General features: G+C 57.9%; 2 pseudogenes; both read right to left on the reverse strand.

Annotated features, from left to right (window-relative positions):
- Positions 1 to 3,497: 3,497 nt before the first annotated feature.
- LOC136309537 (uncharacterized) lies at positions 3,498 to 4,672 on the reverse strand (annotated as a pseudogene).
- A 266-nt stretch (positions 4,673 to 4,938) lies between these two features.
- LOC136308453 (WAS/WASL-interacting protein family member 3-like) lies at positions 4,939 to 6,724 on the reverse strand (annotated as a pseudogene).
- Between the last annotated feature and the right edge of the window lie 3,928 nt (positions 6,725 to 10,652).

A 10,652-nucleotide genomic window follows, 5' to 3' on the forward strand; every position in this document is an offset into this window, starting at 1 on the left:
CCACCAAGCGTGTTTACACCTGAAACCCCCAAATACAGGAGAAATGCGTGTTTTCAGCATCTCTTTGTCAGGTAGGTCTCTCCTGTAACCTCTGGTGACAATGATGTTGAGTCTGCCTTTCTACTCAGACATCGGGTGGATTTATATATGACTTAGTCTTAGTCCAAGAGATGGATAGATTTGATGTTTATCGTAGAAGGAATTATGATACGATTTTATTAACAGATATAAACAGAAATACTGGGCACACATATAGGCAAGCGAAAAGATTGACAAGGGTGATAGTATACCAAGAAGTTAATAGGAAAAAAAAAATCATTGATTTACACGGTAAATAGCTTCTCTGAATCAGAGGTGTCTGTTTCCTGTGTGCTAATTAGCTGCTGTCCTTGTGAATGTCTGTACGTTTGTATGCGTGTTTTTGAGAGAGAGAGAGAGAGAGAGAGAGAGAGAGAGAGAGAGAGAGGAGAGAGACAGACATAAACAAGAGATGAAGACAGGGAAGCCAGGTGAATCCATCAATCACAGCCAAAAAGGAAGACCATCTCAGGACTGCTGACCTAAGAGCGCTCTGACCCATCATAGGCGCCAGTCAAGCAGTTGAACGACTGGTTTAATGGGGTGTGAAAGGGACTCAGGGTTAGGGGAGCTTTGAAGAGGAAATGCCACCTTCCAGGAAGCGAGGGTAGAGGGCCTTTCCAAAGGCAGTGGCCGTGGGGACGGACAAGGGTGGAGGGGACACGTGGAAAGAGGCTTTAATGGAGACATGGGGCCCGGAGACTGAAGTAGGGGGTCTGGGGGGAACTGGGCACGGTGGGCGAACCTCAGCAGGGCAGACAGAGGACCGGTGTCTGGGAGGGTGACAGACCGCATTCAGGGTAGTATCCAGCACGCCCAGAGGAAGATGCCAATCCCAGAGCGTGGGGGCGGAGCTACAGACTTCACAGCCGGGGTGCAGGGAGAATCTACGGGAGGGGCACTCCCTCCGCCCGTAACCGCGTTTGCCACGGTTAGCAAAGGGAACTATCCGCCACCCGACTAAATAAACATTTCAGATTAAAAAAAAAAAGAGTATCTTTTTAGCATCTGCACGTGCATTGAAATAGTTGTAGAACACTCACGCTAGAAATGTATTTGGCATTCATCTGACATTCCCACGCACGTGGGCATCCTTCATTTACTGTGGCCGTGTGATCAGACGAAGAGAGTGGTGGACAGAGAACCCCCGGGCAGTGGAAGGGAGAGGGGCGAGGGGCGTGGGAAGGGAGGAGGGAGGGAGGAGGAGTTGCAGTCGATGGGGTGACGGTCACCACACAGGTTCTGGAGACGCAGCCACACCAAAGCGGACGAGGTGCCAATAAGGGAAACTGAGGCCGGAGAAGAGAGGGTGGACAGAAGTGGTGGGGTCAGGGGTACAAAGAGAGAATCCTGGCGGAGGGACTGGTGGAGGGGAGGTCACCTCCGAGCAAGACGGGGGGGGGGGTGCTGTCAGACGTGTGGTGGCCTGGGGCTCCCGTCTCCTTCTGGACGAGACCTCGTTTGGGTTGTTGTGACGGCTGCAGGAAGAGTCTGAGGTCAGCAAGGAGTTTCCAGAACTCTTTCCTGGTCTTTTCAGCGGCACACGGGTCACCATGAGGTTGGCAGAGACTGGGGGATGCTTTGTCATTCTTGTTGATTTAGGGGGAAGCCAACCGAGGTCGCGAGGAAGAGGGTGGAATTGGCAGGACTTTGGGGGAAGACAGGAGCACACTCCCCGGTCACCGTGGGACAACTGACCCCTCCTGTGTCCTCACGGGGCAAGTGGCCATTCTGTACAAACGTTTGCGGACAACACCTCAGTGGGAGCATCCTTCAGTCAGCTCAGGGATTCATCTGGAAAAACTGCTCGAAATCACAGGTGTGCAGCAACCCAGAGAGGACTCTTTATTTCGTGGCCGAGACCCCTGGAGAACTCCCCTTTTAAAAAATTCAATGAGAGGAATTGTCAACGATAATCAGTCGCTCAAAGCAAAGACTGAACTGAATTAACCTGGTTCTGAGCCTTCGTGTCTTTCCAGGGACAATCACCTTTTCAGTCTTTTTTATTATTATTACTGAAAGAAAAAGGGACCCTTCCAGGAGACGGGGTCTTTTGGAAAAACTCATGGAAGCGTGCATTTATAACAAGGCGGATGCTTGGAAGTGTCACGTTTGAAGGTGCTTTTTATTAGTAGATGAATGGTCTTCACAGGTTAAACCCGGGAAGTGGCCGGGACTTTGATCTGAAAATTAGATCCATGTGTGGAGTCTCTTCTCCTCTCCTTGTCCGTCTTCACAATCCCTTCCTCTGCCCGGCTGAGGGGCGTCGGCATCCGGAACGCACGCGTGGCGGACGTGTGCTCGCCGGGAAATCGGTTGGGTCTGTCAGCTCCAGAGGGGGAACTGGGATGTCCCTCCGGATGTGGGGACAGGGACTGCGGGGTGTCAGATGCGGGGACAGGGGCTGCGGGGTGTCAGATGCGGGGACAGGGCCTGCGGGGTGTCAGATGCGGGGACAGAGACTGCGGGGTGTCAGATGTGGGGACAGGGGCTGCGGGGTGTCAGATGTGGGGACAGGGGGTGTCAGATGCGGACACAGGGCCTGCAGGGTGTCAGATGTGGGGACAGGGGCTGCGGGGTGTCAGATGCGGACACAGGGCCTGCGGGGTGTCAGATGCGGGGACAGGGGCTGCGGGGTGTCAGATGCGGGGACAGGGGCTGCGGGGTGTCAGATGCGGGGACAGGGACTGCGGGGTGGGGGCCCCACCCCGACCCGCGGGGCTCATCCCTGGGCTCAGCCCATGTTACCATAGGGACCAGGGGCCCCTCTCCAGACTAGACCTCCGTGGGCTGTTGGGGAACCCTGGGTGTCACTCATTTCACAGCCACGTCAGGCGGACATAGAAGGGTCAGGACAGGTTAACCTCTGTCTCGTTTCTCACCGTGATGTGTGTCAGAGGCGGGACTTTGCAACTTCATTCTCCCTCCTGCCGTCGAGCTCGCTCCTCTAGTGGGGGGGGGAGTGGGATGTCTGTCTGCCTTTTGTTGTGAGGATTCAGTGAGGACACTTTGATTCACGAGACAAGAAAGAGTGATGCGACGCTGTTATCTGCAGAAGTCGGTCTGTCGGTGGATCTGACCGCATGGTCCAGGGAGGGGCTCGCTGTTGAAATGGGTGAATCTGCAGGAAAAATGAGAAACGTCGTGAGGATGTGCTACTGGGTCGAGTGCTGTGGTGTCTGAGCTGCTCAGACTTCAGTCAGCTGGTGTCTCGGTCAAGTGCAGGGACTCCTTCCGTGTGGGAGGCCAGGGTCTCTGTCTCCCGCGCAGCCCAGGTGTGGACACAGTGCCAGGCCCTGGACCTGCGCCTGTAAGCAGAGACTCACGTCTGAGGAGGAGGAGGAGGAAGAGGAGGAGGAGGAGGAAGAGGAGAAGGAGGAGGAAGAGGAGGAGGAGAAGGAGGAGGAGGAGGGGGGAGAAAGAGGAGGAGGAGGAGGAGGAGGAAGAGGAGGAGAAGGAGGAGGAGGAGAAGGAGGAGGAGGAGGGGGGAGGAGGAAGAGGAGGAGGAGGAGAAAGAGGAGGAGGAGGAGGAGGAGGAGGAAGAGGAGGAGAAGGAGGAGGAGGAGGAGGAGGAGAAGGAGGAGGAAGAGGGGGAGAGGAGGAGGAAGAGGGGGGAGAAGGAGGAGAAGGAGGTGGAAGAGGGGGGGGAGAAGGAGGAGGAGGGGAAGGAGGAGGAGGGGGGGAGAAGGAGGAGGGGGAGGAAGAGGAGGAGGAAGAGGAGGAGGAGGAGGAAGAGGAGGAGGAGGAGAAGGAGGAGGAAGAGGAGGAGGAGAAGGAGGAGGAGGAGGGGGAGAAGGAGGAGGAGGAGGAAGAGGAGGAGGAGGAGGAGAAGGAGGAGGAGGAGGGGGGGAGAAGGAGGAGAAGGAGGAGGAAGAGGGGGGGAGAAGGAGGAGGAGGGGAAGGAGGAGGAGGGGGGGAGAAGGAGGAGGGGGAGGAAGAGGAGGAGGAAGAGGAGGAGGAGGAGAAGGAGGAGGAGGAGGGGGGGAGAAGGAGGAGGAGGGGGAGACGGAGGAGGGGAAGGAGGAGGAGGAGGAGGGGGAGAAGGAGGAGGGGGAGAAAGAGGAGGAGGAAGAGGAGGAGGGGGAGGAGGAGGAGGGGGGGGGGAGAAGGAGGAGGGGAAGGAGGAGGAGGAGGAGGGGGAGAAGGAGGAGGGGGAGAAAGAGGAGGAGGAAGAGGAGGAGGGGGAGGAGGAGGAGGAGAAGGAGGGAGGAGGAAGAGGAAGAGGAGGAGGAGGAGGAAGAGGAGAAGGAGGAGGAGGGGGGAGAAGGAGGAGGGGAAGGAGGAGGAGGAGGGGGAGAAGGAGGAGGGGGAGGAAGAGGAGGAGGAAGAGGAGGAGGGGGAGGAGGAGGAGAAGGGGGGAGGAGGAAGAGGAAGAGGAGGAGGAAGAGGAGGAGGAGGAGGAGGAAGAAGAGGAGGAGGAGGAGGAGGAAGAGGAGGAGGAGGAGGAGGGGGAGAAGGAGGGGGAGGAGGGGGAGAAGGAGGAGGAGGAGGGGGAGAAGGAGGAGGAGGAGGAAGAAGGAGGAGGAGAAGGAGGAGGAGGAGGGGGAGAAGGAGGAGGGGGAGGGGGAGGAGGAGGGGGAGGAGGAGGAGGAGAAGGAGGAGGAGGAGGGGGGAGAAGGAGGAGGAGGGGGGAGAAGGAGGAGGAGAAGGAGGGTGGAGGAGGAGGGGGAGGACGAGGAGGAGGGGAAGGAGGAGGAGGAGGGGAAGGAGGAGGAGGAGGGGAAGGAAGGAGGAGCAGGGGAAGGAGGAGGAGGAGGAGGGGAAGGAGGAGGAGGAGGAAGGAGGAGGAGGGCGGGAGGAGAAGGAGGGGAAGGAGGAGGAGGGGAAGGAGGAGGAGGAGGAGGAAGGAGGAGGAGGAGGAGGAGGAGAAGGAGGAGGAGGAGGAGAAGGAGATGGAGGAGGAGGAGGAGGAAGAGGAGGAGGAGGAGGAGGGGGAAGAGGAGGAGGAGGAGGGGGAAGAGGAGGAGGAGGAGGGGGAAGAGGAGGAGGAGGGGGAAGAGGAGGAGGAGGAGGGGGAAGAGGAGGAGGGGGAGGAGGGGGAAGAGGAGGAGGAGGAGGAAGAGGGGGAGAAGGAGGAGGAGGAGGAGGAAGAGGGGGAGAAGGAGGGGGAGGAGGGGGAGAAGGAGGAGGAGGAGGGGGAGGAGGAGGAGGAGAAGGAGGGGGGAGGAGGAGGGGGAGGAGGAGAAGGAGGAGAAGGAGGAGGAGGGGGAGAAGGAGGAGAAGGAGGAGGAGGAGGAGAAGGAGGAGGAGGAGGGGAAGGAGGAGGAGGAGGAGGAAGGAGGAGGAGGAGGAGGGGAAGGAGGAGGAGGAGGAGGGGAAGGAGAAGGAGGAGGAGGGGAAGGAGGAGGAGGAGGAGGAGGAAGGAGGAGGAGGAGGAGGAGAAGGAGGACGAGGAGAAGGAGGAGGAGGAGGAGGAAGAGGAGGAGGAGGAGGGGGGAGAAGGAGGAGGAGGAGGAGGAAGAGAAGGAGGAGGAGGAGGGGGGAGAAGGAGGAGGAGGAGGAGGAGGGGGGAGAAGGAGGAGGGGGAGGAGGAGGAGGAGGAGGAAGAGGAGGAGGAGGATGTGGGGAGAAGGAGGAGGAAGAGGGGGAAAGGAGGAGGAAGAGGGGGAAAGGAGGAGGAAGAGGGGGGGAGAAGGAGGAGAAGGAGGAGGAAGAGGGGGGAGAAGGAGGAGGAGGAGGAGGAGGGGGAGAAGGAGGAGGAGGAGGAAGAGGAGGAGGAGGATGTGGGGAGAAGGAGGAGGAAGAGGGGGAGAGGAGGAGGAAGAGGGGGGAGAAGGAGGAGAAGGAGGAGGAAGAGGGGGGGAGAAGGAGGAGGAGGAGGAAGAAGATGAGGAGGAGAAGGAGGAGGAAGAGGAGGAGGAGGAGGAGGAAGAGAAGGAGGAGGAGGAGGAGGAAGAGAAGGGGGAGGAGGAGGAAGAGAAGGAGGAGGAGGAGGGGGGAGAAGGAGGAGGAGGAGGAGGGGGGAGAAGGAGGAGGGGGAGGAGGGGGGAGAAGGAGGAGGGGAAGGAGGAGGAGGAGGAAGGAGGAGGAGGAGGGGAAGGAGGAGGAGGAGGAGGAAGGAGGAGGAGGAGGAGGAAGGAGGAGGAGGAGGAAGAGGGGAAGGAGGAGGAGGAGGAGGAGGGGAAGGAGGAGGAGGAGGAGGGGAAGGAGGAGGAGGAGGGGAAGGAGGAGGAGGAGGAGGGGAAGGAGGAGGAGGAGGAGGGGGAGGGGGAGGAGGAGGAGGAGTACCTTTCCAGGTTACAGTGAACCTACGCCCTTTGTCAATCCCAACGGGATGGAGAAGTCCTCAGCTGGAATGTCTCAGAAAGGCCGGTGGGTGGGATTGCACCCTGTTTCCATCCTGGGGTCTCTGGGGACACAGTGCAGGGTGTAGGACAAGAGGAGGCAGGGCAGTGACAGCTCCATCTCACCACGTGGGACGCTGGACTGACCGGCCAGGACAGCCTCCCTGCAGGAAGACGCCGGGGAGAGGACCAACTGGCCCCCACCACAGGAGGGCTGCGGGCCCAGCAGGGACCTGGAAGCACTCCGCCCGGGTCACTGCGTCCAGTCCAGACGTCTGCAGCCTCAGCACGGCCTGCAGGTCCGGCCGGTCAATAGCTGAGTGGTGGCACCTTTCAAAGCCCTCGGGCACAATCTGTCCCATTCGGGTGCTGCACCCTTAAGAGTGGTCATTCCTAAGAAAAGGGTGAAGCTTTATTGACCATAAGCAATGGCCTGGCCATCGAATGTTCATTTTCCATTCATTTGTGGTAAATGGCATGTTTCAGAAAACGGTGACCTGAGGGGGGCAGTTAAGAGAAGGTGAGGGGGAGGGGAAGGTCTGGAAGCAGCCAGCAGAGGTGGTGGTGGGGTCTTTGTCCTCCCCCCAGCCCAGGGCCCCCAGGAAGGTGGACCTACTGCTTCCGGGAGGGCTGCAGCATCCTGCAGGGTGAGCGAGCCGGACAAGCAGGCGAGGGAAGTGTCCAGAGCCCGCGGGACACACGGGCGTCCACTGAGGGCCCGCTGACCACTGGGCAAGCCCGGGAGAGGCCGAGGGAAGTCAGAGAGAGGTCCATGCTGGCCGCACCCGATGCCGAACCCGGGCTCTGCCGCCTGCCGCTCGGAACCCAGTGCTCACGGGACAGGGTCCAGTGGGAGGAAATCTCAGTTCATTCAAGAGCCGGGCGCTGGAGACGGTGGGGACCCTTCTCATCACAATACCATCCTTCTTTTTCTTAACCGCTGTTTTGGGGGTGACGCTGGTTCACGTAACTCTACACGCCCCAGGGGCACGATTTCACGATTCCACAACACATCTCTGCACACAGGAGTGTGTGTTCACTCTGCCTCCCCATCCTCAAGGCAAGTCCCCATCGCACCCCCTGGGGCGGGCAGGGGTTTCCTGCGTGGGGAGGGGAGGCAGAAGGAAGGGAACCGGGGGGCTGTGTCTCTTGTTGGGGTGCTGGAGGGAGCCAGCACAGTCTGCTCTGATACCAATCTCGGGGCCGGGCAAGCCAGGGTCTGGGTTTCCTCCCCGGTGAGCACACCTCCCGGGTCCACTATGCCCGAGGGTTGGGGTCTCCTCTTTGAGGTCGGCCCCTGGCGCCCTGTAAGCCACAGGGCTGTCCATCTGCAGCCGCGTGTGAATTCACGAGTCAGCGGGACAGACGTGTGGACAGAAGGGTGGGGTGTGTCCAGGCTGAGCCGAGTGTCCATGCGTCAGGTGAGTGCGTTCCCCGCGTGGGCTGGAGGACGCACTGTGGTGTGCAGGCTTCCTTCCCGTGGTGTGTGGGGAAGGGTTCGCTGGGGGGATGTCGGTTCTCGGTTGTCAACTCCTTTTCGTGGCTCCTCTGAGTAAATAGACCGAGGAGGACCCTGCAGGAAGCACGGAGCCCAGAGCCCCCAGAGTGAGTGCGGTGCCGCCTCCATTCAGTCTACGGAATCCCTGGGCCCCCTCGGGTCGGATTCGCGACCTCCGTCCGTCCCTGTGCTGTTTTGAGAAGAGTCCCGGTTGAGAAGTCTTTCAGCCGCGGATGAAACAGGGTTGTTTTCAGGCTGTGGGGGGCTGAGAAGGGGTGACCGTGTCCCGTGTCAAGGAGGAGAAAGGTAGGTGACCTGGGACGCCTGCTGTGTGTTGTAAGAACCGGTCAGGTGGGCGCATGGCCCCAGGAGCAATGAGGACACGGAGAAAGGGTCCTTCCCAGCGACCCCTTAGAAACTGCTCATCTTTTCTGCCAGCGACAGACTGTCCCCAGCCTCTGTCCCCTGGGGTCGGGACACCCGGTGGGCAGGCTGACCCAGGAAGGGCAGGGGAGTGGACTTGAAGCCTTCACGTGGAGGACACAGGTTCCAGGGACAGGATGGGGCGCCAGAGCGGAAGTCAGCTCCCTGCACGTTTGATATGCCTTCGGGGACAGTGACGACACAGGACAGAGATACATGGGGGGGTGACCAGTAGCCTCCTCAGAGGTCAGCTGAAAGTCTGTCACCCTGCAGGACAGTGTCCTCCAAGAGGAAGGCATCCTGAGCTGCATAGAGGGGGCGGTGTGCACCCCAGTGGACGCTGGGTTTTTGTTTGTTTTGTTTGGCTTTGGTTTGTGTGTGTGTTTGTGTGTGTGTTGGTGTGTGTATATGTGTGTTTGTGTGTGTATATGTGTGTTTGTGTGTGTTGGTGTGTGTTTGTGTGTGTGTGTGTTGGTGTGTGTGTTTGTGTTGGTGTGTGTTTGTGTGTTTGTGTGTTGGCGTGTGTGTTTGTGTTGGTGTGTGTTTGTATGTGTGTTTGGTGTGTGTGTGTGTTTGGGGGTGTCCACACATTTACAAATCAGTTATTTTTTTCTAAAAGAGCACTTCTGTTTTCTATACTTTTATTTTAAATAAGGAGGGTGCTCTGCTGAGACAGGGGTGCTAACCCACAAGGGGCAGGATGCCTGATGCCAGGGCAGGTGCCCCACGTGGACAGGACAGGCCCCCAGTTCATGGAGTTCTCTCGTGGTAGGTGTGCAAGTTTCTTTTCTTTGTAATAGCCTTTGACAGAAAAATTGTCTGACACTTGAAGAAGGCAGTCTTGGGCTTGAAATCTTGGCTTTTTTTTTATTGACTGGAGTGTTTTAGAACTTTGGAAGGACAGCAGTGAACTTACAAAGTTTCTCTCTTCTGGTAAAAACAAAAAACAAGAAAACCCAAAAAAACCCCACAAATTAATTCCGGTCGGTGGAAAAGATAACCGAAGGTGACGTTAGATCGTCCTGTTTCTCGTTCACCAGTTTTGTCTCTAAAACAGAAAAGAAAGTTACCCTAATACCTTGACTATGTGGCCTCAGTGTATGCCTGCTCCCACACACGGTGGTCGAAATGAAATTTGTTTTGTTTTGTTTTTTTGCATTTTTCTGAAGCTGGAAACAGGGAGAGACAGTCAGACAGACTCCCGCATACGCCCGACCGGGATCCACCCAGCACGCCCACCAGGGGCGACGCTCTGCCCACCAGGGGACGATGCTCTGCCCATCCTGGGCATCGCCATGTTGCGACCAGAGCCACTCTAGCGCCTGGGGCAGAGGCCAAGGAGCCATCCCCAGCGCCCGGGCCATCTCTGCTCCAATGGAGCCTTGGCTGCGGGAGGGGAAGAGAGAGACAGAGAGGAAGGCGCGGCGGAGGGGTGGAGAAGCAAATGGGCGCTTCTCCTGTGTGCCCTGGCCGGGAATCGAACCCGGGTCCTCCACACGCTAGGCCGACACTCTACCGCTGAGCCAACCGGCCAGGGCCGAAATGAAATTTAATGGCTCACGAGTTCTCTCCCTAATTATCAGTGAAATGAAATCTTGGGCGTGGGTTCACTTTGTATTGGTATGGCAATTTTTTTGAAAATTTAAATGAGACAATGTCACTTTATCAACATTTTTTTTAATAAACAAGTGTTCCTAAAAGTCTTTTGAAAAGGAACAAGGGTTTGTGTGGCCCAGGAAGGCTGAGCATCACAGAGAGGACAGGACTGTGGCTTCCTGCGCGGAGGGACGGGGCACATGGCTCAGGGAGGTTCAGAGCCAACTAGTCACTGGGACCACAGAAGCCCTCCCCGACCTGGAGACCAAGGCCCCCGAGCAGGAGATGCTGGGTTCTAACGTAGATCGGAGCCATGTGGACGGGGCCCACCCCACACGTGGAAGGATTCTGTTAGGAACAGTGACTGAGCATTTAAGTCACTGTGAGGGAGCAGGGGTCATCAAACTTTTTATAAAAACCGCCCACTTTTGCAGTGCTGGTCAACCTGGTCCCTACCGCCCACTAGTGGGCGGTCCAACTTTCATGATGGGCCAATCACGGCGCTGCTTGGTTGCACGGTAGGGACCAGGTTGACCAGCACTGCCAAAGTGGGCGGTTTTTATAAAAAGTTTGACGACCCCTGGCGGCCCCTGCTCATTTATGCTCTGGCCTCCCATTTTCCCGGGGTGGCACACATTTTAAGCAAACCGGTAGATTGTACCACTTTCTGTAAATTGGCGAGCGGTTCCGAAGCACAGGGTAATCATTTTAAAAAGCATGTTGCAGAGAAAGGCGAGCCTTCGTAAATAGTTTCTCTTCCAGGGTGGCGAGAA

Source organism: Saccopteryx bilineata, chromosome 6 (assembly GCF_036850765.1).
Source record: "Saccopteryx bilineata isolate mSacBil1 chromosome 6, mSacBil1_pri_phased_curated, whole genome shotgun sequence".
In the NCBI taxonomy this organism is placed as follows: domain Eukaryota; kingdom Metazoa; phylum Chordata; class Mammalia; order Chiroptera; family Emballonuridae; genus Saccopteryx; species Saccopteryx bilineata.